Raw genomic sequence first — 27,382 nt, 5'->3', positions numbered from 1 at the left:
GGTTCTATGGCATGGGTCTGGAGTCACACATGGGCCAGGCATAGACCATAGATGTCCTCTTCTGAGGGGAATCATTAAGGCAGATAGGCATTAAAATAATCCAGAAGTTTTATGGTTATCACTACTGAGAATAAAGGCTGTTTCTTAAATTTGGGATTATTAACAAAATTTAAATTGCACAATGTCATGGTGGGATTTGAACTTGTCTCTGGTTTATTAGTCCAGGACCTTAAGTTTTGTTTCTGTACGAGAGCAGAAACAATACAAATGACAGATCAGTTCTAGAATTTTTTGCATAAAATTTATTCAAGATTATTTTATTGTCATGTATTAAAACTGAAAAAATGATATTGCACGAAATTTCCTTTAGGCAGACAATGATTGTCTATCAGCAGAAATTGTTCAGCATCCCTGATAGTCAGAGAAAGAGAAAAAGAATCCCACCCCCCCACCCCAGAGTCACTGAGGGTCCATGGATTTGCCTCCAGCACTTACTCTGCAGCACACAGCCCCCAGTCCAAGTCATCGGCAACTCGAGCTCCAGATGCAAACCTCTGACATGATCAGGAAGCATCCAGCACCCTCTCACGTCTCGGATCAGATACCTGGAACTCCTTTATCCAAACTCCAGCAGTCGGCAGCCTAATATGAGCCCCTTGACCACAGTCGCCCGTAACCTGCGTGGATTCCTCGCTGCGAGTCAGCAACGGTCTGCCCCGTGTGTCTTTCAGCCTCAGTGCCCCTTGCTGGCTCTGTCGATGTGGTCACCATCCTGAGGGTCATCTCCTCTGCTTCTCCTTCTCAAACTGGGGGTGGTGTCATTTTCTGGAGCCCTGTACCAGTCCTCTGCTTCTTCAGAGTCTGTAACCCATTATGGCCACTCCCAATTATAGATGACACCATCTTGGGCCCAGACCCCACAGAATCAGTATTTTAAAATAAACCATTGTCACTCCTTTAACAGGCCATTTGAAGTTTGTACAAAGCCGAAGGCAATTTGGACTGGGTGGCTGGACCCCATAGGGGAGTGCTGTGTCTATTCTCCCCGGGTCCGCACTGGTGACAGCACTGCCATTACAGCAACTCCAGCCATAGCACTGTGTAGTATTAGACCATTTAGCTTGATTTGTGTTACGCCACTCTTAATAATCTATATATTTTGTTTGCTCTCTCCCTTATAAGATGTTCTTTTATTCCTTTCTCTTGTGCTTATTCATCTTCCCATTAAGTCGATCTCTGTTATCCTCAACCAGTCTCTGTGGGATTGAATGCCACATTCTCACCACTCCTGATTTTCTCCTGAATTCCCTGTTAGATAGATTAGTGACTGACTCCCAGGTTTGGATTCTATCCCATTTATCTGGAGAATTTGGTCTGTGTTACAAAGTTTATCAATTAGTGAACAGATCTATCGTAAAATTTCTGAGATTTTGACACATACTTATTGGGTATTGTTTAGGATTTGGCTGTGTGCAAAGTAGCTAGATAACCAGATGTGTTTGGATTTGTAGATTAACCCATACAAATTCTTTAGCTCAATCTGGTTGTAGGATTTTGCTATGAAGCAGGCTTCTTGCTATCTAAATCCCAATTAATGCGGTGGCAATCTGCCATGATTTGAATTCACTGCACTCTGATGTCCGTCTGCAATTTAACCAAATGTTTTATTAACACTGTTGTTTGGTAACAACAAATTGGGAACAGTTGACAGTACCTCTTATGGACTACAGGTTGATTTGTTAAAGGTTTAATTATATATTCAGGAAAAATTTTAAGTGTATTTTGTCATGTATAATGTACAGTTTACATTTATATAGCTTTTTTTTTGTACCAGGATGTTTCAGAAATGCATCACCACTTAAAATTTGGCAGAAAATCATATATAAAGACATCAGACCAAAAGCCTGGTCATACGTGCAGATCTTAAAGGGGAAGAGATGGATTCAGTTTTGGGGAAAATGCAAAGACTGACACTAAAGGCATGATTCTTAAATAAATATTAATAACATTGTGAAGCAAAAAAAAGTTCTCTCATAAGTGCCATAGAACATGGAAACCGGGCTTTCAGCTTCAAGCACTACACCAATCCTGTTTTATTCTCCTTACATTCACAACAACCCCTCCAGATTCTTCTGTTCACCTGCACCCAGGGGCCAATTTGCAGTAGCAATCTGCATATCTTGAGATGCAGAAAGGAACTGGAGTATCCAGGGGAAATCTGGGAGAATGGGAAAACTCCACACAGATTACACCAGAGGTCAAATCGAACCAGTAGTTCCTGGATCCGTGAAATGGAGGCTTTGCTGGCTAAGCTGCTGTAGCACCCCTTTCTCTGCACTGTTATTTTTACATGACTTGTGCATGCAATTTTTACTTTCATTCGTTAACATCTCTAACATTGTGATAAAATGTTAAAATGCAATCTATCCCGGGAGTGAGACAGATAGGAAAGCAGAGATTTCAAGACTCAGATCTCAGAATATATTGTGAATTGATGCAGACACAATTAATGTTTTGTATCAGAAATAATAATTTTTTGAATATTACACATTTAAAATAAAGAGAGACGCAGTCTGCAAAACAATTTCATTCTTGTGAAGGTTATAATTAGCATATTGTAGTAACCTGATCAACTGACATTACTTTGGCATCTAGGCAGCAGTAATTCCCTCTGGGGCCCATGAAGTGCTTTCTCCTCTTTGTCCCTGACGTCATGCCCTGTTACGGTGCTCATAGGTGGCGAGGCTGCAGCTGTTGCAGATCAAGGAGACGTAACTCAGTATAAACAGACACTAACTGGGGAGATGGAAAACAGTTCCCCAAATGTAGTCAAGGGACTGCTTTATTGAACATAACAGAATGGAGAAGAGAAGACTCATTTAAGCTTGAACCCACCCTTGAATCTTGCAGGTTATTACTGATAGCATGGCAACACTGTGACAAATGTTCATTTTGTAGCCCTTTTTTCCCCTTGTAACTAGAATGTAGAATGTACTATCTTTATCTATGAGACACTAAAGGCGGTCCCTCACCCCAAGTCCAAAGCCCTCTGTGCAGCTCAGACGGCGAAGTCCTCTTCTGCGACAAGATCTCCATCCTCAATCGATGGGATGGTCAGAACACTTCCAATCTCTTTTCAGTGCCAACCGCTCAGTCCAAGAATCCGCCCTGCTCCAGCTCCCTCAACAACCCTTGAGGCTAGAGCTGGATGAGGTCCTTACCCGTGAAGAGACATATAAGGCAATTGAACAACTGAAAAGTGGCAAAGCAGCAGGTATGGATGGAATCCCCCCAGAGGTCTGGAAGGCTGGCGGCAAAGCTCTGCATACCAAACTGCATGAGTTTTTCATGCTCTGATGGGACCAAGGAAAGCTGCCTCAGGACCTTCGTGATGCCATCATCATCACCCTGTACAAAAACAAAGGCGAGAAATCAGACTGCTCAAACTACAGGGGAATCACGCTGCTCTCCATTGCAGGCAAAATCTTCGCTAGGATTCTTGTTAATAGACTAATACATAGTGTCGCCGAAAATGTCCTCCCAGAATCACAGTGTGGCTTTCGTGCAAACAGAGGAACTACTGACATGGTCTTTGCCCTCAGACAGCTCCAAGAAAAGTGCAGAGAACAAAACAAAGCACTCTACATCACCTTTGTTGACCTCACCAAAGCTTTTGACACCGTGAGCAGGAAAGGGATTTGGCAAATACTAGAGCGGCTCGGATGCTCCCCCAAGTTCCTCAACGTGGTTATCCAACCAGATAGTATCCCACAGGAAACACACAAAGATCAGCGTATACAGAGCCGTTGTCATACCCACGCTCCTGTTCGGCTCCAAATCATGGGTCTTCTACCGGCATCACCTACAACTCCTAGAATGCTTCCATCAGCGCTGTCTCTGCTCCATCCTCAACATTCATTGGAATGACTTCATCGCCAACATCGAAGTATCGAACTGGCAGAGTCCCCAAGCATCGAATCCATGCTGCTGAAGACCCAACTGCACTGGGTGGGTCAAGTCTCCAGAATGGAGGACCATCGCCTTCCCAAGATCGTGTTCTATGGCGAGCTCTCCACTGGCCACCGAGACAGAGGTGCACCAAAGAAGAGGTACAAGGACTGCTTAAAGAAATCTGTTGGTGCCTGCCACATTGACCACTGCCAGTGGGCTGATAGCGCCTCCAACCGTGCATCTTGGCGCCTCACAGTTCGGCGGGCAGCAACCTCCTTTGAAGAAGACCGCAGAGCCAACCTCACTGACAAAAGACAAAGGAGGAAAAACCTAATACCCAACCAACCAATTTTCCATTGCAACCGCTGCAACCGTGCCTGCCTGTCCCGCATCGGACTTGTCAGTCACCAACGAGCCTGCAGCAGACGTGGACATACCCCTCCATAAATCTTGGTCCGCAAAGCCAAGCCAAGCCAAAGAAGAAGAAGAATGTACTATCATATGAAGTAGTTGAAGTGAGATGCACTTAAGGAGAATGTATAAATAAGTGACAAGAATGGAGAAGAGTGCAGCAATAGGGGTGGAAGGATGCTCATAAACACCAGCACAGACCTGCTGAAGTGAATGTGCCTGAAATTCTTTGCATGGAATAAACCAAACCAAAGCACGGCAGTCAATGAGTAAAATAATGTAAAAGGACAGGCAACATTACTCAGTGAACAAGCTGTGAGGACATATAACTGAGTTGGATGTCCTGATACACTTTGTCCAGATTTCTTTTTAGACATGCAATACAGTAACAGGCCATTTCGGCCAACGAGTCTGTGCTGCCCAATTACACCCAATTAACTTACAACCCCCGGTAAGTTTCAAAGGGTGGGAGGTAACTGGAGCCACTGGGAAAAAATCCACACAAACACTGGGAGAATGTACCAACTCTTCACGGACAGCGCAGGATCCGAACCCCAATTCTGATTGCTGGCGCTATTACAGCATTTTACTAACCGCTATGCCAACCTTGCTGCCCCTATCACTCTATATTTTCAGATCTTTATGCACAATCTCCTTCAGGTGCAGAGTGAAGTCAATGGTTGTAAAATCACTCAGCCTGGGGACACAACAAAAACAGATCTTTTTCCTTCTGGCCATATGTGGCCTCGCTTATTCAGTCAAAACAAAATCTCTTTTTTTTAGTCCCATTCCACGTGCTCTGTATCCCACAGGATCTCTTAAATCTACACACTATAGATAACTCAGTTTATTTTTGAGGAAATATCTCAGAGACCTCAGAACTTGCCCTCTCTGAGAAGGAAAAAAGGGGGGGGGGGTGGTGGTGTGGGAGAGAGAAAGGAAGCCGAGCATTTCTGGAAGGTTTAACGGAAGCATATATCCTATAGAGGACCAAAAATGTAGTCCCTTACAATTGCATTATCACAGAGAATTGCAAAGTTTTCACCTTAGATCAGTGGTTCTCAACCTTTTTCCTCTCACATACCACTTTAAGTACTCCCTCTACCATTGATGCTCTGTGATTAGTAAGGGATTGCTTAAGGTCATATATGAGTGGGAAGGGAAGGTTGAAATTATTGCTCAAGACCCAATTGTTACTGAAATATTTTGCTTGAGAAAACTTGTCATTGGCCCATTTCCTTTGGAGTTATGAAACCATGCACGTAATGAATCAGTTAGGTATGATTAAAACAGTGTTTTTCAAACCTTTTCTTTCCTCTCCTATGCAATCCTCTCCTATGGCATAGGGAATACTTAATACTCCAGGATAGATCTTCAGAGATGTTGACACCCAGGAATTTGAAGTTCTTGAACATCTCCACTGGTGCCCCTTGAATGAGGACTGGTTCATGTTGTCCTGATTTCCTCCTGAAGTCCACAATCATCTTGGTATGTGAGTGGAAAGAAAAAGATTGAGAAGCACTGCCTTAGGATCAGGAATATTGAAGAGTTGACAATTAATTTGAGAAAGGTATTGAAGCGCCTGTATAAATCAGCATTGAGCAAAAAGCTTCAGCATTCTTGTTTATTTATGTTTATATTTTTCATATCTCATCTAAAATGCTAATACCTGTGCCTCAGCTGGCACTGGGCTCTGTTCACTTGTTGACCTCCACTAGCTCTCCCTTAAAGCAGCACCTTAATGTCAGCATTCTCAAGGTTCTTTCTCAGTCCCTAACTGGCCTTTGATCTCTGTAATCTCCTCTAGAATCAGAATTTATTGTCATGAACATGTCACAAAATTTGTTTTGTGACAGCATCATAGTGCAAACTACATGACAAAATAAATAAAAATAGTGCAAGGAAAAGACAAAGTAGTGTCAGTGGTTGATTGTTCATTCAGAAATCAGGTGACAGAAGGAAAGAAGCTGTCCTTGTGCTGCTGAGTGCTCATCTCCTGTACCATTTTCTGAATGATGGCAGAGTGGAGAAGGCATAGCCTGGGAGATGGAGGTCCTTGAGGGTGGAGGTTGCCTTCTTAAAACACCACCTGTTGTAGATATCCTGATGGAGTGAAGTCTGGTGCCTGTGATGTCGCAGGCCAAGTCAACAACCCTCTGGAGGTTTTCTTGCCCTGATAATGATGCCACCAGCTCTCCACAGTACACCTGTAGAAGTTTTCGATGGCATACCCAAACTCGTCGCAAATTATAGCCACTGGCGAGCCTTCTTCTTGATTGCATTAGCATGGAGGCTCCAGGATAGATCTTCAGAGATGTTGACACCCAGGAATTTGAAGTTCTTGAACATCTCCACTGGTGCCCCTTGAATGAGGACTGGTTCACGTTGTCCTGATTTCCTCCTGAAGTCCACAATCATCTTGGTTTTGCTAACGTCAAGTGCAAAGTTGTTATTGTGACACCATTCAACTAGCTGATCTCTCTCCCTCCTCTATGCTTCTTTATTGCCTGCTATGATTGTGCCAATAACTGTAGTGTCATTGTCAAATTTGTAGATAACATTTGAATTGCGCCTAGCCACACAAGCTATGGGTGTAGAGTGAGTAGAGCAGTGGGCTAAGTACTGATCATCAGTGTGGAGGAGATATTGAATTCGTGCTGTCCGTGGTCGTCCAATGAGGAAGTCAAGGATCCAGTTATAGAGAAGGTGCAGAAGCCCAGAGTTTGGACTTTGTTGACCAGCACTGAGGGAATAATGGTGTCGAAGGCTGAGCTGCAGTCGATGAAGAGCAGCTGTATGTATAAGTTGCTGTTGTCTAGAATGATCCAGAACTGAGTGAAGAACCAGTGATATTGCATCTGCTGTGGAGTGATTGTGATGGTAGGCAAATTGCAGTGGGTCCAAATCTTTACTTAGGTACAGGTTAATTCTGGCCATGACCAACCTCTCGGAGCATTTCATCACAGTGAGTGCTACTGGGCGATAGTCATTAAGGCAGCTGACTCTGCTCCTCTTGGGCACCAGGATGATTGATGGCCTTTTGAAGCAGGTGGGAACCTCTGACTGCAGCAATGAGTGATTGAACCTGACAAACTAATTTTGGCCTCTAGCATCACATTGTTTTGGATTTAACTTTGATTTATTGAAGCTGTGATATAAATAGAAGTGGAAGTTGCTATTAAAGCATGCACAAAATTCTTACAACATTATAGAGCGTTCAGGCCCTCTTATGTATACCTACTCTCAGGGCCATTCCATCATTCCCATTGCCTCACATTCTCTCTCACACCTCCCCACCACCAATTCTCCCACCACCCACCCACACTGGTTTTATTTACAGTAGCTAATTAGCATACCAACCTGCACATCTCAGAACTTAGGAGAAAACCAAAGTTCCTCAGGGAAACCCAAACAGACAAAGGAAACAAATGCAAACTCCATGCATTGCACAGGAGGTCAGAGTCAAACACAGGCTTCTGGAATCATGAGGCAGCAGCACTCCAAATTGCACGACTAGGCTTCCATATGCTAGGATAGTAATGGACGCACGCGCACACACACACACACACACACACACACACACTCTTTTAAAGTTATGGATCTATGACTGTGTCCATGTCTCTGAGACTGGATCCTCAGCTTCCCCATTGGCAGAACCCGATCAGTGCGGATCAGTAACATCACCTCCTCCTTGCTCTCCATCATCTTAGCTCACTACTCTACTCTCTACATTCATGATTTTGTAGCTACGTTCAGCTCCAACACAATCTATAAATTCACAGATGTCACCAGCATTGGCCAAATAGCAGCAAATGATGAGTCAAAATACAGGATAGAGATTCTGGTGGTACCAGAACAACAATCTAGTTCCCAACATCACCAACTCCAAGGAGCTTATTGTGGACTTTTGTAAGGGGAGGTCTGAGGGATCACACACCTTTCTTCAGCATGGCAAGGGTTATTTTGTTTAAATTTCAGGGAGTCCACATATTGGAGGATTCCTCCTAAAGCCAGCCCATCGAGGCATCTGGGAAGAAGGCACAACAACACCTCTACTTTTCTAAGAAGTCTGAGGAGATTTGGTATTGAATATTCTATTAACTTCTGTGGGAATATACTGACTGGTTGCATTATGGCATGGTTTGGTAATTTGAGTGCCCAGGCACATAGAAGGCTGCAGAAGCTGGCAAACATAGCCAAGTCCATTACAGGCTCCAATCTCCCAACCATTGAAGACTTCTATGTGAGATGCTGCTTCAAGTAGGCAGCCAAAACATAAAGGACCCCAGCACCCTGGTCACAGCCTCTTCTTGCTGCTACCTTTGGGGAGTATGTTCGGGAAGAAGCCTGAAGACCATAAGTTCATTGTACAGATGCATTGAAGTTCTTGTTGCAGCCACATAGGTACATAAGATTCACCAACCAGAATAGACCAAATTAAGTTACCATAATATGCCAAGACAGAAAAAGAGGTAATAAATATAAAATGATAAATAAAAGTGAACCCAATGAAGAAGCAGGATCTCCAGCATTGTGTGATCGTCAAAGCGTGGATCACTGGGATGAGCCTAGATAAATTTAATTATGCTTTTGAGCTGGAAATAAGTCTGTGGAATAAAGATGATAGTGTAAATCTGGACTGAATCCAGTGAGACCAAAGGGATGGAAATGAATTTCTAGGAATCTTGTTGACTGGTCCAAAGGTGACCTTAGGAGTTTGGGAGTTTATGCAGGTCAGGGACAAATTAACTCATTTTAGATCAGGGTTTAGTTTAGTATGAGGAACTGCATTGATGCTTTGGATCAATTGAATTGATTGCTCAGTATATTAATTCTCCCTTGGATTGATCCTTGGGCCGTGAATGGAGAAGCTCTGGAATGGGGTTTAGATTGACCCTCATATTGAATTGACTATCATTGGAGTGCCTTTACATCTGGAACATGGTCTGTGCATGGTTTGACTAATGGATGGGGATTGGAGGTTTGATCATTTTTGGAAGATTTAGTGGGTGATTTACAATAATCAACTTGAATGAATTGCTAGAGATTTGTTTGACATCTGGGTTTCAGATTTGGATTGACCTTTGGGAAAGTCTCGTTGACGATATGTCAGTGGTTGAATTCTTCTTAGGCAGGTAACTTCATTTTCACGGTCTGATAGTCCAACACATTAGTTATCACCTAAGCTTTATGGTGAAAGTTTTGATTCCATGACTGGGAGGTAAAAAAAAATGATTGAAACAGGGGGTTCCAATGTATGATTTGGTAATGGTTGGATTAACCCTAGATCTGGATTGGCCCTTTGCTGATAGATGCTCGATTACCACTAGAGGCAAGGGTTGGAACTGTGAAGGGTCTGATTGCACCATCCTTGTCAGATAGACCACTGAAGAAGCCACAAGGCTAAAGAGGTGTGGGAGGAGTTAGAAAGAGGGACATCAGGCAAAAATGGATGGGTGTTTGGTTGAAATGAACTGAAGAGCGAACTCAAAGGTTTGTTGGACTCCAGAGGGTCAGAGGCTGGTGCCACTGGGGTCAGATTGATCAAGAGATTTTGCCTAACCTCGGTTGGCCTGAAGTTGAGTTGATCCCGAAGAGGAGTCAGGGATTTATGAACTCTTCCTGGGGGTCAGATGGGCTGTTATGACCCTTGGGGGAGATCAGCGTGTGCCACCGCCCCCAGGTTATCCTTTGTTGGTTTCCTGCGGGCGGTCAGGGGCAGTCTTCTAACTGCGCATGCGCAAGTGCGTCGGGTTCACGGCAAAACCACTGCACAGGCAAAATTCCACGAACGCTGGTGCGTTGTCCTTTGCGCGTGCGCACATCAAACCTGGCCGTCACTCGCACAACGCATGTGCAATTCCTCCTCACCAGCCGGCTTCATGCACCGGGGCGACTTCCTGCTGGAGAAGGGAACGTCATTCACTGTGCAAAATCAGTGCTTGTCTGTACTGTAGATTAAGGCGGAGAACCAGTACGCCAAAAAAAAGGGGGTTGAAGCATTGCAAGTAACGTGCAAATTGCACGCAATGCATTCAAATCCAGACCTTGTGAGGCTTTAGATATCGCAGGTAAGTGCAAGCAAGATTGTGTTAGCAAATCTTTGCAGAATGCCCTTTAATTTTCTTGTTTGCAGAGTGGATTTGTGACCGATGCTGAAAGGTGATGTGGGGTGGGAACCTGTACTGCAACATTTAAAGCAGAGCAAAAAAAAAACCCTAGCAGTGACACTGCATTAGGAAAAATGACAGAATCATCATGTTTTTCTCTTGTTGGACAAGACTGTGTTAGTCTAGACGGGTTCACTGTTTGTTATGAATTGTGCAATGATTGGAACATCCAAGAGGTGTTTTATCTTACTGTGGCGAATCAGTTTATTGGAGGTAGTGCTGCAGTCGTGCTTTGTTAGGTTGATGTGGCATCTTGAGGTTAAATTGCCAGGCCTATCGCTGCAAAAGGAAGGCTTCTTAAAATGTTTAGTGTGTCTGTGAGTGTACGTAACTCGGTGCAGAAGTACATTCTCGAGAAATAAACCTGAAGGTGGGTAGGTATCTGGAGCATTGGCAGGGTCTTTACCCGCGGTCTCAATCCGCATCAACCTGTAACCTGTCGGTCATTTATCTCTCAAGATTGGGGTTGCAGAAATTCTTCTGCATTTAAAAATCAAGAGGGTTAAATATTGGTTGGTAAATTATAACCGCGCTGTGATTTCAACAGCAGCGAATACATCAATAATGTGAAAAGTAACTGAAAATACGCCTTCACAGATTGCATTATCCAGCTGGTGTGAGGAAACGTTTATATACTGTTTGCGATATTTCTGCACAAGTTAATCACTTATTGCTGCATTATATTCCAAGAAAGACCAATTTATTTGGTATCTTTAAAGGCATAATGTACATGAGAGCCAGTTAAATGTTGAAGTGTAGACACTGTTCTAATATGGGAAACATGGCACCCAATTTGTACACAGCAAGCTCCCACCAAGGGGAAAGTCATAAATGACTTAATAATATTGAATGATTGCTGATTGAGGGGTAAATATCAGTCAGGACACTCGAGGAAATCTCCCCTGTCCTCTGGTGCCATGAGATATTTATTTTCCCCTGAAAAGACAGAAACTCATTTCGACATCTTCTCCAAACCGGAGGTCAGTCAAGGTATTGTGCCCGAGTCCCTGGAATGGGGTTTGACCCCCACAACTTTCTGGCTGTGAGCAAAGAAAGAATGCAGTGTAACACCAAAGTGCTGTTGCTGTGATTGCAATAAAAGCACATATGCTGGAGGAACTCAGCAGGTCTCGCACCTTCCATAGGAGGTAAAGCGATAACTGACACTTGGCACCTGAGCCCTTCTTCACGATCTTCAAAGAGAGAATGCTGTCCACTAAGCCACAGCTGACGTATCAGAACGGGAGAGAGTAAATATGGAGTAAAAACATGAAAGTCTGCAGACACCAAGATAGAATTTAAAAACAATGCTGGAGAAACTCGGCACGTCACACAGTGCATAGTAAAGATAAAGATACATAACCAATGTTCTGGCTTGAACCCTTCATCAAGGAATGAGCAAAATGTAGGTAGGCACCTGAACAAAATGGAAATATGGCACTTGCAATATTCTTAGTCTCTCAATATATTTTGCATAAATGATTGAAAGAATTTCATTCATTAGTTTATTTGTATTATTGAGCTCTTTGCTAACATAATCTAAATTGCTTTGAGGAAAAGTGATTGCAGATGTATGAGTGGAAACATGATGTTGATAGGATTTATGATTCTTTTAATGAAAACTGATTCCATTCATTCAGTGATTGATTAATTTTCAGAAATGGGCTCCTCATTGATGTCTGCAGATCAGCTTCCAGGTGGATGGGACCTAGCATTACCTCTCATGTCCCCTCTACTCCTTGTGTGCTGTCAGGCCTTTCCACACTTGAGCTCCAGTTTCCTCCATACTTGGGAAGACAGAAGCAAGAAGTATTTGACAAGAACCAGAATTAGAATTGCTGCCTCTGGTTCAACCTGAGACACTGACCAAGCAAAAACCTAGGACTGATGTTGTGGCTGGTGCTCATTGACGTACCTGCCCCATGCATCATTTGCAAAAATTTCCCTTGTTAGTGCCGTGGATGAACCAGTCCTTTTGCAAGACTTGTACTCATTCTGTGCTTCACTCCATCGCAAAGTCCGCTTACTTCCATCCCAACAGCACCACCTGTTCTTTCTGTGACTCTTCCTGACTTCTGCTGTAACCCTCATCAATGCCTTGGATCTTCTAGTCTATCAGTGCAGCCTTGAACTCTTTCATGATCACTGTCTCCCTTACTCATCCTCTCAGCCTGGGTGTCAGAGGAAAGGGGCCAGGTTTAGCTCTGCTGACTGCTTGTTGGCCTGAGAAAGGATACTAGGAGCTTCTCAACAGGAGCCACAGAAAATGTCATCGCTACCAATTCCAAACTTTTGAATGAAATTCTAAAATATTTATCTAGTTTAAATGGTCTCCCCTAAATTAGTTGAAATGCTCACTGTGAAGCCCATGAATCAACCATTGGACCCATGAAGCCAAAATTAAATTTTTTTGCCAACATATGATAAATGTCCCCCTATTCCCTGATGGTTTATGTCTATTTAAAGCCCTAAGTGCCACTGTTATATCTCCTTTAAAATTTTCCTCTCTCACCTTAAAATGTCAAGTGGTACATGACATACATTTAACCTCTGGCTGTCTTTCTTGTCGCTGCTTCTTATAATTTTATAAACTTCAGCCTCCAACATTGCAGAGAAAGCAACACAAGTTTGCCCAACCACTTCTTGGAGATCATATCTTCTATTCCAGGCAGTCTCCAGGTAAATCTCTTCAGTACTCTTTCCAAAACCTCCATATCTTTCCTGTAAAGGGGTGACCAGAATTGCAAACGGTAAGCTATTTTAAAATTACTTAGAGATGCAGCACAGTAACAGGCCCTTCCTGTGCATGAGCCTGTGCCGCCCAAATACCCCCATGTGTCCAATAAACCTTCTAACCCATAGGTCTTTGGAATGTGGGAGGAAACTGAAGTACCTGGAGGAAACCCATGCAGTGCTGCAAGTGGTTTGAAAATCTTTGATTTTTCTCTTGGCTTGTCTGCACCTTAACTGCAATGTTTTTAAAACTGGGGGACTGCAGAGCGGCACAGCTTGCAGAGCAGCTATCTCACTGTGCCATAGATCTAGATTCAATCCTGACCTCTGGCACAATCTGCGTGGGGTTTGAATATTCTCCCTGTGATTCTGGAGTTCATCTGATTGTTCTGGTTTCCACAAGCGTGTGTGTCAGTAGGTTATTTGGTGACAGTAAATTGCCCCCCTCATGTGGGGGTGGTTGATGGGAATTTGAGGAAAACAAACTGAGAAGTGTGTAGATGAGTGCTTGATGGTAGACCTGGGCTAAAGGTCCCTGTTCCCATGCTGCGTGGCTGTTCTACTAGGTTAATCCTGCAGTTCAAATCAGACTTTTAATCTTTCGTCTAATTAACTGGTAACTTAAGATCTCTGCACACTTCAGTTATGCTTGTGGTTACCACCCTTCAGCCGTTGGTTGCAGGATCCTAAACCCATGTGATCTCTCCTTGAACTTTCTTGAGACCTTTTTTAAGATCGATGTAAAATGTAACTTTTTTTTTAGGCTTCATTTCTCTTTATTTCTTTGGGAGCCAAATGTTAATTTCTTGTTGCTCCTCTGAACGATAATGGAAGCGAATACAGTAAAATCCCCATTATCGGGCACCTAGAGGATTGTGGATGTCAGATATGCAAATTTTCTGGTTGCCTGAGACACACTCTTACAATACCTAACTAATACACCTGCATTCAGAATATAGTTTAAAGACAAAAGACTGCAAAATGTAAAGTATTGTAATCCTTCATTATGTAAAGTTCACTTTAATCAGGTCATTTCTGTAATTTACAAAATTTAAATTCAAACTCCTGTCACTGGCACTGTAACAATGTAACACTAACCATGCTGCTGTCTTAATGAACCATCCCCTCCTCCAAGTTTACAGATACAGTAGAAGTCCTAAAATCTGGATTGTTCAGTGTTTGGGTTGGTCTGGATTCTAAGGCAGTACTTATAAAATTCAAATTTAAGTAGGAATAAAGAAGAGATGAACAGGTAAATTTTGATAGTTTATTCATTTATCCAAACAGGAAATTTTAAAGAAAAATAAAGTCAACATTTGACAAAAATATAAACAAATTTTTTTCACGACAAAAAAAGGCATGCAATACTTGAAATTCTATTTAAAATAAACATTTAAAAAGAAAAAAGCAGTATACAAATGAACTTATTTGTTATACTACAAGCGTGGTTGCTTGTTGCTGCTTGGGCATGCACACAGAAGCCTGCTAAATTAAAAAAAGTTTTGAGAGTTTTCGAAAAATCCGGATTCTCGGGTAGTCTGGATTTCTGGCATCTGGATTTTGCTCTTCTACTGTAAAGCCTTACTAATATACTTAATGTTTTTAAAAAAAAAAGATACTAGGTAGGGATAAAGAGACACTTTGGAAGAGTTGTCCCAGCAGCAAGTGGAATCGGCCAGCTCTTCATCCTGGGTGCTGCCACTTTGTCCAAGCAGCTGCTGCAGGCAGGGCACAACCGGGGTGTTTTGCTGGCTGAATGTTTGCTCCCATCTTCACCAAAGGATTATGTGTTGTTTCGGAAAACATTTGAATAAAAACAGTCATTAACAACCATTGGTGTGGTAGTAGTGATTTCCTTCAGCTCCTGCAATTGCCACAGTGGTAACCTCGACGGGCCTAGATGTCTATCTGGACCCAGCGAACGATGGACGCAGCCGAGGTGAACGCTGTAGCCCTCAAACTTCCCCCCCCTCCCCTTTCTGGCCCCATCGCCCACGTTCGTGGTTCGGGCAGGCGGAGGCACAATTCCACCTCTGCAACATCTCAGCCGACGCCACAAAATTTTACCATGTCGTGGGTGCGCTGGATCAGGACATGGTGGCGAGGGTGGATGACATCATTCACTGGCCACCAGCAGTGGGCAAGAATTCTGCCCTCAAAAATCTACCCCTGGGGACCTGGATGGGTTGGGGATTGCTGCTCCTCAGCCCTCATGGATGAAATGCTGGCCCTGGCGGAGGATCAGGAACCGTGTTTCGTCTTCCTTGAATAGATGCCAGAATATATCTGGCTCCATCTGTCCAAAGAGGACTTTTCCGACCCCCACAAGGCCGCAGCCCGGGCAGATGCCCTCTGGTGCACAAAACTGGAGAACGAGGCAGCCCTCAGCCAAGCCTTCAAGCCGGGGCCCCGCCGTCTGCAGGATACCCCCAAGCACAAGCCAACATGGTGCTTTTATCACTAGTGTTGGGGAGTGAAAGCCCGCAAGTGCCTTCAGCCCTGCGACTTCCAGGGAAACGGCCAGGCCAACCGCCATTGGTGGCTGCGACGGTTGGCCATGTGAACAGCCTCCTTTACATCATGTCGGGGTCACCACTGTGGCACTATAAGAAATTACTGCCGCCCCACCGAAGGTCGGTAACGACTGCTTTTATTCAAATTCAGCACGCCCCTTTAAGGGCAGCATGAGCTCAGTCACCTGGTGCATTGTGATATCATAATCACTGCCCAGGGATGCTGGAGTCAGAGAGAAACCTCTGACGATGCCATTTCCCCATGGCTGTCCCACCACGTGGCAATTCAAGCGGGGCCGGTTCGCCATGAGGATGTGCGCCACCACATACTTTTACAATTTTAAACTTTTACAGTTTTAAACTTTTATTTACATTTTTTATTTATCCTTATTTATTTAAATTTTAAAAAATATATTTATTTTTCTTTTCACTGGTTGCTTGAATTACGGATACTGGGGATTTTACTGTATTTCTACTGTTAATGAGCTAGACAATTGCAAATTGCTTCATAGTGAAGAGATCCTTATTCTGTATGTTCTTTCTGATGTCCCATAATTTCCCAGGCTGCCTCCTCTTAATTATCTAAATGGATGTTGTCATTCAGCTGTCCTTGGCTAATGACAGTCTCTTGTGTTTCTTTGGAGTATTTTGTCATTCTCCCCAGACCAGTGAAGTCTTATTAACATCCGAAATGTAGCCTTCCCTTATGCTACTTTGGTGAGGAGGGGAGATTTCTTAGATGGCTGTATGTCTGGAACTTTCAAAGATAAGTAAGATTTTGAAATCCAGGATAAGAATCTGAAGGCGATTTGGAACAAGGTGCTAAGGTTTCTGAAACTAACCACAAATTTCTATGTGAGCATCTGATCTTTAATGGATGCCAGAGGAGCCTAGAATCGGTGGTTGAACTGGTGGATCCGGTAGAGGATGAAGTGTAGGAGAGGTCAGTGGCAGGTTGTGACTTGTGACGTATGGAGCTGTGGTAGCAAGAGAGTGAGGGTCCATTGGAACCTGCACATCGAGCTGAGGATGTTCCTTGTGATACAGTGAGAAAAGCGAAGAGAGCAGAGTCGGTGCAGTGCAGGTACCTGGAATCCTGGTGGGGGCCAAACTGGGAGGCCTGGAACCAACGGCAGTGGAGACAAGTAGCCAGGAAGTCAGATGGCTGTGGCAATGAATCTGAGTGAGTACATGGTTGTAGAGCTTGAGAGCAGTAGATGGGGAACAATGAGAGAGACTCTCACAGAACTCCCTTTGAAGAGAGGAGGAGAACGTCTTCAGGGTTTGCATTCCCTTGAAGAGATTTCATAGGATCAATTGAATGGAGTGAAACACAAAAGATTCTATGATTGTTGTAAAAACACACAAATGCTGGAGGAACTGGGCAGACTAACAGTGCCCACAGGAGGTAAAGATATATTACCAATATTTTGGGCCTGAGCCCTTCTTCAAAGAATAAGCTTAGAACAGGGTGGTGTCAGAATAAAGACTGCAAAGAGGAAAGATGAAAATTGATTTTGCAGAGGGAAAAGGGGAGGGAGACGACGAGGGGAGAAGTGTGAGGGGGTGTTTAATGGAACCTGGAGAAGTCGATGTTAATAGTATTCAGTTGTAGGGCGCCCAGATGGAAGATGAGGTGTTATTCCTCTAATTTGCGGGTAGTCTCGGTTTGACAGTGCATGAGGCTGTGGACTGACATATCTGCAAGGGAATGGGACAGGGAATTGAAATAAAGCACAAGTTTGAAGTAAAAACACAATGGTGGAGAAACTCAGCAGGTCAAACAGTGTCCTTTATATATAAAGGTAAAATTACATAATTGATGTTTTGGACTTGAGCCCTTCTTCAAGGTATAGAAAAATGTCGGCAGGCATCTAAATAAAAAGGTAAGGGGGAGTGTGGTTGCAAAGGCAGGAGGTAATAGGTGGAAAAGGGAGCAAGCAAGGGGAAGAGGGATGGCTGGGTGAAGGGAGAGGGAAGAGGGTGGCAAGCTGACAGGGGGAAAAGAGAGCAGATTAGCAGAAACTGGAAAAGTCAATAGGTTGTAGGTGCTTTCTGGCTGGAGAGTGCCCACTTAGAAAATCAGGTGTTGTTTCTCCAATTTACGGATGGTCTTGGTGGGATAGTACATGAGGTCTTGCACAAAATATGTCAGCATGGGAGTGGGACATGGAATTGAAGGAGTTAGCCAATGGGAGGTCCCTGTAACTAGTGCGGACAGAGTGAATGTGGTCAGTGAAGCAATCTCCCAGTCTGCGGCCAGTCTCTCCAATGTAGAGAAGGCCACAAAGGGAGCACCGGATGCAGTAAGTCAATCCTGCAGATACACAAGTGAAGTGTTGCTTCAGTATGACGGCCTTTTTGGGGTCCCAGTCTCTGGTGAGTGAGGAGGTGTGGGCACAAGTGTGGCACCTCTTGCAGCCACCGAGGAAGGTGCAGGTGATTTTTGGGGAGGGATGAGTGGATGAGGGAGTAATGGATGGAGCGGTCCCTATGGAAGGCAGAGAGGGGAAGATGTGTCTGGTAGTGGGATCCTGTTGTAGGTGCTGTAAATTCTGGAGGATAATGTGTTGGATGTGGAGGAAAGTGGGATGGTAGTTGAGGATCAGGGGAATCCTATGTTTGTTGTGTCTATAGGCAGAGGGAGCCGGGGCAGATGAATAGGAAATGGAGGAGATGTGGGTGAGGACTGAGTTGATGGAGGTGTAGGGGAAGCCTACACCTCCAATTTTTGCCCAGTTTCCAATCCCTCTCTTATTTCTGTCCTCAGCTGAGTGATCATTGCTGACGCCAACTTGTGCATTCTTTTCAGTTGTAAACGTGATAAAAATAACAAACTCTGATAGGCTCCTCACCCGTCTGCTTATCTGGCTATGCTGCCTTGTGAAGATATTAATCATACTGTCCAAAGTAAATAGCAATCTGCTGGAGGAACTCAGCAGGTCGAGCAGCATCAGTCAGGGGTGGAAGCATGCTTTCCAATCGTACTAGCTTGCTGGCTGGAATGCATTGTCTGTAAATCCCATTTTTGTACCTCTGTGATATTTTTGCAGAGATAATGAACAATATGCTCTGGAAGGTTTAAAGCCTTGGAGGTAATTGGGGAGGCTCTCAATCATCTCCCCTCTCCTACTTCAACTGGCCAAATAACTTGGAGCACCTGCGGGTTTTGGGAGCAAAAAGTACGTGCTTAGTAAAGCAGAGGTTGAATTAATGGCCTGGTAACACGAGTTTAATGTGGGATCTGGGAAATGTAAATTCATCAGATAAATCTGGGATTTTAAAAAGTTGATTGCAGTCATAGAAATCACGAAATTGAATTTTGAATCACTGTTCCTGAAGCTTCTTCATGGAGGTAAATCTGCTGCCTTTACCCTGGCTGGCGGATGTGTGAGTCCAACCCATAGCAATGTTGTTTGGGCAGCACAGTGGTTCTGGGCAATAGACCTGATGCATCACAGCTCCAGCAACCCAGCTTAGATCCTGAGTTGTTTGTGTGGAGCTTGCACGTTGTTTGGGTTTCACAGGATGCCCCAGTTACCTCCCAGGTACCAAAGTGGTAAGGGATGAAAGAGTTAATTGGTCACAGTGATGTACCACCAGCATGCAGATGAGGGAAAATGGTATAATCTGGGTGTGTGGGGAGAATAGAATGGAATTGGTATCAGCAGATGCTTGGTGTCTGGAGTGAATTTGATGAGCTGAAGGGGGTAAAGCACGAAAGTCTGCAGATGCTGTGATTGTAGTAAAATCAGACTGGAGGAACTCAAGCCAGTCTTTCAGCGTCCATAGGAGACAAAGATATATTGCAGACTTTTCGGGCCTCAGCCCTTCTTCAAAAAATAAGTAAAGAATAAGCAAAGAACAAGAAATCTCAGAATAGAGACAGTTCTTGGTGGGGGGGAAGAGCCCAAACCCACAAAATGTGTTAATTGGATATAAGGGGAGAGGTGAGAATTGATTTTGAATGTGTGGAAAGGAGACAAGAAAAAGGGAGAGAGATAGCTGGGGGAAAGCGACAGGGGAAGATATAAGGGGTGGGGGGGGGAGTGGTTTGACAAAAGCAGTAGAAGTTTATTGTAATTTCCAATCAGAAGATGTGTTGTTTTTCCAATTTGCGAGTGGTCTCAGTCTGGTAATGTATGAGACCATGGACAGAGATGCCAGCAAGGGAATTGAAATGGGTGACCACTGCGAGATCCACGCTATTGCAACAGATGGAGCCGAGGTGCTCAACAAAGTGATCTTCCAGTCTGCGCCCACTCTCTCCGATGTAGAGGAGACCACAATGGGAGAACCGAATGTAGTAGATAACCCTGCAGATTCATAAAAGAAATGCTGCTTCACTTGGAAGGACTGTTCTGGGATGAGCTGAAGGGCCTGTTTCCATGTTGGATGAATCGACTTTTAGCAGGCTCATCAGAATTCAGAGAATTTAGGGAGTGGCAGTTTTTCCCCCTTCTCCCTCTGTATATTCTGCTTCAATGTATCCTTGCTATTTATTGCTTCAATCACTCCCAGTGTACTTTGGCTCAATATTTTTCTTATTAATTTCCATTTGGATTTATTAGTGACCATTTCCATCTTCTCTGTTACCCAGTCAAACCTTTACATGGTTTTACAGTCCTTTTAGAAATTGGGAAGTTGTGAAGGGAAATAAAATGGAAGTTGGGTCAGGACCCCTTTTTAATGATACTAAAGCATCTTGCAAAAGAGTCCAGGTTTGAAAAGTTAGCCTGTTGGGCAGAGTCCATTCATCTTTTTGTTTGATTTAATTGGGTATTTTTTAATGTCTTTACCCTTGAGCATAGAAGTAATTTCTCCACAACAGCTTTAATTTGGGAGTTGGGAGGAGCTCAGGAAACCTACTGAACAAATTGTTGTAGCTGGGCTGATGTCTCCATTGGGGTTATGGGCTCTATCATGAGATTTGAAAAGAAGTGGCCAGGGTAAGAGTTGATATCTTGGCTTTAATTTTCCAAAATCCCCAAGATTTGGTCAAGGTTCTATTAGAGACGAAAAATAGTGAAGCCAACTCCATTCAAAAAGGCAGGAGACAGTTAAAATCTATGTTGAGAAAACGTTGCAAGGTATTAAATAGTTGCAGCAAGGAACTTGGAAGAATTTAAGCAAAATCATCGTGGTTTAGTACAAAGAAAATCATGTTTGATCATTTGCACTTTGAAGTGATTTGTCTGTGGATAAAAGAGGACTTTGATTTCCTATTGACCAGGTGACTCACTAAAGGTTATTGATGAAAATAAAAGCTTGGGTTGTAAGAAACAATATTAGAGTGGACAGAAGATGGGCTGTATAATAAGAAACAATAGCTATAAATGGCAAAATGCAACACAAGTAGTGGTCCACAGGTAACTTTTAAAAAATTATTTACATTCTTTGGCTTGGCTTCGCGGGCGAAGATTTATGGAGGGGTATGTCCATGTCTGCTGCAGGCTCGTTGGTGACTGACAAGTCCGATGCGGGACAGGCAGGCACGGTTGCAGCGGTTGCAAGGGAAAATTTACATTAATGACTTTGATAAAGGCACCAATAATATCAACATGAAATTTACTAATGACAAATAAGGGTGGGAAAGGAAATTGAGGAGCATATACAAGTACTTAAATGAGTGAGTAAAGATCTAGCCAATGGAATATAATGTGGAAAAATGTGAAATTGTTCACTTTATCGGAAAAAATAAAAACTTTTACATGGATTACAGAGGGTCTTGGATGTTGTAGTGTGTGATTTACAGAAGGGGTAGTTGATGAGTACAGCAAGCAATTAAGGAAATTAACACATAAGTAAGGAGGTTTTCTTCCAGTCAGTGAGACCACACCTAGAACTTTGTGAAGAGCACAGGTCCCCTTGGCTTGTGACATCAAAGGCACCAGACTTCACTCCATCGAGGACATCTATATGAGGCACTGTCTTTAAAAAAAAGCAGCCGATGCAGGAGCCCAAAGAGGAGCACTTGACAGCTTCTTCCCCGCTGCCATATGATTCCTGAATGAACCAAAGAGACTGCCTTACTTTTCGTGCACTATTTAAAAAAAATAGTTAAATTGTAAGATGGTTATAGTATTAATGTTTGCGGTATAATGTTGCCGCAAAACACTGAAGTTCATAACAATAAATTATGATCCTTACATAAATGGTTTAATGAATGCAAAGGCCTCTGACACCACAAGGCTGTGAAATTTTGTTTAGCCCATCTTACCTATCCCTTCATAACAATGCCACATGCAGCATGGAAACAGACCCATCTGACTACTGAGCTTGCATCAGCCACACACCAGGATTAATCTACAGCAGCCAATCCACCTCCCAGCCCCTGGAGATGGGAGGACACCAGAGCACCACAAGGATACCACTGCAGTGACAGGAAAAAACTTGCACACACCCCACAGGTGCTCCTAGAGGCAACAACTAAACTCTGGTTACCGGCACTATGAGGCAACAGCTCTGCTAACTGTGCCACAGCTACTACCTTTCTCCAGCATTGCTGGTCTTGCAGCCGCTCTGTCATGCTAAGCCAAGCTTAATTTGTCATTACATGGGAATTAAGAGCTCATTTCTTTCCTAAATACCAATTATGATCTGGAACCAGCAACACTGGGGCTTTCTAAAAGAATCAGCAACCTTCACAGGTCAATGGTTCCCTCTATTAATCAATGGCTTACAAAGGTCACTACAGCTGCCAGATCACGAGATACAATAAACGTACCACCTGGGAGCACAAACTTCAGCCCCAGAAAGTAAAGTAAAAGCTGGCAGATTCCTACTCAAGAGTCAAGTCTCTCAAGGAAGGAGCAAACTTTGAATTCCAATCAAGTAAAACATCTAATGACTGTTTATGCCCTGAAGCAAAACTAGGCAAATTAATAAAAAATGGCAAACAAATAGACTTATTTACACAGTGTTTTTCACAACTTTAAGAAATCCAAACACTTCAATTAAGTACCTCATGAAGCACACAATTTATGCACAGCCAACGCCCACAAAGAGGGTAATCAATTCAACTGAGTCGTTTGAATTGGCTCCAGGTCATCACTGGGATATTTTGGATTGACTGAAGTGAGCTGGCTCTCCACTCAGCTCTGGATCACCTCAAAAACAGAATTCATACATACAGTTGCTCTTCATCGACTCCAGATCAGCTTTCAATACCATTATTCCCTCAGTGCTGGTCAAGAAGCTACAAACTCTAGGCCTCTGTATCCCCCTCTGCAAAAGGATCCTTGACTTTCTCATCAGAAAACCAGTCTCCTCATTGATTATTAACACAGGCGCACCCCGGGATGCAAGGTTAGCCCACTGTTCTACTCGTTATACATCCCCTACTGTGTGGCCAGGTACAATTCCAATGCCATCTACAATTTTCCAATGACACCACAGCTGTCGGCAGAATCACAAACTGCAATGAGGAACTGAGAAGGAGAGAGTTAGATCAGCTCGTTGAAGCCTCAAGTTAAAGTTGCATGAAAAAGACAGGATCTCTGACAGTGTAACAATCTCTTGTCACTAAAACATCAACCTAGACATCTGTGCTAATCTCTGAAAAGGGACTAAACCACATCCAGTCTTCTGACATAGTATCAAAAATCCTACCCATGAGAGACAGCCAACACCTGGTGGAATTCATACCATTCTTGTTTTGGACCTTGGATTGTATGCTTTTCTTCGGCAACACCAGCCATCCTGGAATGCGATTAAAATATCATCAAGTTGGAAGATGCTATAAACATTCACATGGCCTGGGTGGTGGGGGTCTTTGAGGGTAGATGCTGCTTTTTTTTAAGGCACCTCCTCTTGTAGATGACCTTGATGGAGTGAAGTCTGGTGCATGTGATGTTGCAGGCCGAGTTAACAACCCTCTGGAGTTGCGATTAAAATATCATCAAGTTGGAAGATGCTATAAACATTCACATGGCCTGAGTGGTGGGGGTCTTTGAGGGTAGATGCTGCTTTTTTTTTAAGGCACCTCCTCTTGTAGATGACCTTGATGGAGTGAAGTCTGGTGCATGTGATGTTGCAGGCCGAGTTAACAACCCTCTGGAGTTCATTCTTGTCCTGAGAGTTGGCGCCTTCATATCAGGCAGTGATGCAACCAGCCAGAATGCTCGCCTCGGTACACCTGTAGAAGTTTACGAGAGTCTTTAGTGACGTAATAAATCTCCTCAGACACCTCACAAAGTATAGCTGCTGGTGAGCCTTTTTTGTGACTGCATCAACATGGAGGCTCCAGGACAAATTCTCTGAGATGTTGACTGCCAGGAATTTGAAGTTCTTGACCCTCTCCATTACCGAGCCCTGATGAGTCCTGTTGCCCTGACTTCCTCTTGAAATCCACAATCATTTCCTTGGTTTTGCTGATGTTGGGTGCAAGGTTTTTGTCGTAACACCATTCAACGAGCAGATCTAACTCCCTCCTTCTCAGTTCCTCATTGCAGTTTGTGATTCTGCCGACAGCTGTGGTGTCATTGGAAAATTGTAGATGGCATTGGAATTGTACCAGGCCACACAGTAGGGGATGTATAACGAATAGAACAGTGGACTAACCACGCATCCCGGGGTGCGCCTGTGTTGATAATTAGTGAGGAGACCGGTTTTCTGATGAGAAAGTCAAGGATCCTTTTGCAGAGGGGGACACAGAGGCCTAGAGTTTGTAGCTTCTTGACCAGCACTGAGGGAATAATGGTATTGAAAGCTGATCTGGAGTCGATGAAGAGCAGCTGTATGAATGAATTCTGTTTTTGAGGTGATCCAGAGCTGAGGGGAGAGCCAGCGATACTCCATGTGCTGTGGAGCGATTGTGATGATAGGCGAATTGCAGTGGGTCAAGATCTTTGCTTAGGAATGTGTTAATTCTGGTCATGACCAGCCTCTTGAAGCAGTTCATCAGGGTAAAAGTTAGCGCTACTGGACTGTAGTCACTGAGGCAGCTCACACTACTCTTCTTCGGCACCGGGATGATTAATGCCCTTTTGAAACCAGTGGGAACTTCTGACTGTCACAATGAGAGGTTGAAAATGTCCGTGCAGATTTTCAGTACCCTGCCAGGTTAGCTGTTATGGCCTGACGCCTTGAATGATGTTCTGATATCTCCCTCAGTGACAGATATCACAAAGTCCTCTGCCTTTTCAGGGATTCCAGTTCGGCTCTTCTTCTCAAAGCAGCCATAGAAGGTGTTCAGGATATTAGTACCTGTGGGAATAGACTATTCAACTCTTCATATCTGCTATTCACGGCTTATTGAACTGTTCCTTTTACTGCATGAACCCCTTAATATACAAAAGCAGTGAAAAATTTTTTTTTAAAAAGCTACTTTACTAAACCTTGGTGTCCACAGCCCTCTTTTGTGAATGTTAATGGTTCATCACCCCCAGGTGAAGAAATTCTTCTGACTTAAGCCGTAAATGACTCACTGCTTGTTTTGGTAATGTGCCCCCTTGTTCCACCACTAGAATCCTTCTGGCCCATTCATTGGTTCATTGATGTGTTTCTTGATTCGGTTAATGTTGCCTACAGATTATTCTGGCATTTTACACTTCTGAAGCAGGAGATTCGGGATTGGGTGCAGATTGAGTTTGAAATTGTGCTGTTCACCTCCAAGTGAAACGATGCCCCTTTTTTAGCAGTCTCGAGTTAGATCTGCTCGTTGAATGGTGTTATGACAAAAACCTTGCACCCAACATCAGCAAAACCAAGGAAATGATTGTGGATTTCAAGAGGAAGTCAGGGCAACAGGACTCATCAGGGCTCGGTAATGGAGAGAGTCAAGAACTTCAAATTCCTGGCAGTCAACATCTCAGAGGATTCGTCCTGGAGCCTCCACCAGTCCCAATGAGTGGGAGATGACAGTGTGCAGTTTTTAATGTTGGGTGGCTACTGTACAACAGCTATCACAGGAGCTTGGGTGAGATCTTGGCCAATGATAAGAAGTCACAGGATGCAGGGAGACCAGGTTCTGTTTCATGCACATCCATATGTGTGGCTTGCACCCACACAAGTACACAGGCTTGGTATGAACATCCACATTCATCAAAGCAGAAGCATGGTCTTCAAATAAATGGGGAAGTGGGTGAGGGAGGGAGGGAAGGGAGGGGGAGAAAACGACACTGTATATATTTAAGAAGAAAAATGTCTGTATGTATCTTGGTCAATATGGTTTATAGTGTGAAAAAAAATTTAAACAAAAGCAGAAGCATGGTCATGTCATCATCTTCCTCCGCCTCCTCATTCCCTTGCCCTCTTTTAATTCCCTCCCTTCAAAAGTCTTCCTTTTTCCTTACTCCCTGTCATGACCTGCCCCCTCTTTTAATCTTTCCCACTCCTTTTGCTCAACTACTTCCTCTCAGTTCCTGCTTTCCTCCAGTCTTTAACACCTCTCCCTCCTAAACCCCTCAAGTGTCCCGCCTGTTCCACACTCTTCTTCAAATGGCAATCCTTGCTCTGAGGCATTTTCATAGCCACATCTGAAAATGGTTTTATCACCAAAGATAAAATGTAATCGAGGCCAAGACTCTGGAATCTTTTTGGAAGTGAAGGGGGAACTTATAAAGAAAATCACAGTCATAAAATTCATGAATGTTAGTTCATTGATATAGTGGCTTTTTAAAATTAAAAAAAAAAATTAAATAGATTGCAAGAGAGTGGCTTGCATTAGGAAGAACATTAGTCTGTTGGTTTGCGGAGGAGTTGTTCAAGTGAACCGGTACGGACTTGAAGGGCCGACATGGCCTGTTTCCGTGCTGTGAACGGTTATGGTTAAATTGGTACAAATTGTGCTTTCCAAATCAGCGGCATCTCCCAATAAAATTTGGTTGCATCAGGACCAAGTCCATACTTATTGGACCCTGAACTGGTAAAGAGATGGTGAGAAGCATGTGGAAATGGGCTTTGTATATAACTCCTTGCAAGTAAAAGTTCCCTCGAGTTTGATGAACAGCATTTCAAGCAGCAGAATTTGTGAAACCAATTTGTTCAACTAAATGCCTCTGAAAATGAACAGCTACGAACCTTCCACCGTCAGACTCCATAACAATAAACTCAATCGGGGACTTATTTAAGGACCTCTCACTCTGTTTGTTTTCCCCCTCTCTATTGCAGTTAATGTTTACATTTGTTTATTTGTTCACATCTGTACATTGTATATAGCTTTTTGTACAACCAATAAGTGGTCATTCCTCGCTCACAGGAAAAAGAATCTCAGGGTTGTATGTGACGTCATGTATGCACTAGGACAGTAAATCTGAAATCTGAGGCTTCAACACCTTCTGCCTGAGGGTAGCAGTGAGAAGCAGTTGTGCCCAGGATAATGGGGTCCTTTATATTGATGTTGGGTACCTTCTTGAGGCAGCACCTTAAATAGATGTCTTCACATTTCAGATTTATTGTCAGGAGAATTACCACTCATTGGTCGTGCAAAAAAACTGCACTCCATGTGCACATTGAAACAAAAAAAGAAATGTAAACAAACCGCAATACAAAGAGGGAAAAAAAGTCAATGAAGTGCACAAGTAAGAGTCTTTAATGAGTCCTAGTTTGGTGGTGGAGGGGTAGCAGCTGTTATTGAACCTTGTGGTATGAGTCTTATGACAC

General features: G+C 43.5%; 1 protein-coding gene across 1 annotated transcript in view; it reads left to right on the top strand.

Moving 5' to 3' along the window:
• The first annotated feature begins 10,298 nt into the window (after nucleotides 1-10,298).
• The window catches only part of apba1b (amyloid beta (A4) precursor protein-binding, family A, member 1b), a 189,653-nt gene continuing 172,569 nt past the window's right edge, over nucleotides 10,299-27,382 (top strand). The window contains exon 1 of the mRNA XM_069922330.1: nucleotides 10,299-10,433. The gene's annotated coding sequence lies outside the window, so the exon portion shown is untranslated. The remainder of the gene's footprint in view (nucleotides 10,434-27,382) is intronic.

This window comes from Narcine bancroftii, chromosome 1, assembly GCF_036971445.1.
Source record: "Narcine bancroftii isolate sNarBan1 chromosome 1, sNarBan1.hap1, whole genome shotgun sequence".
NCBI classification, from domain to species: Eukaryota; Metazoa; Chordata; class Chondrichthyes; order Torpediniformes; family Narcinidae; genus Narcine; species Narcine bancroftii.
The sequence above is the reverse complement of the archived record's forward strand: the minus strand, read 5'-3'. Positions and strand labels throughout refer to the sequence as shown.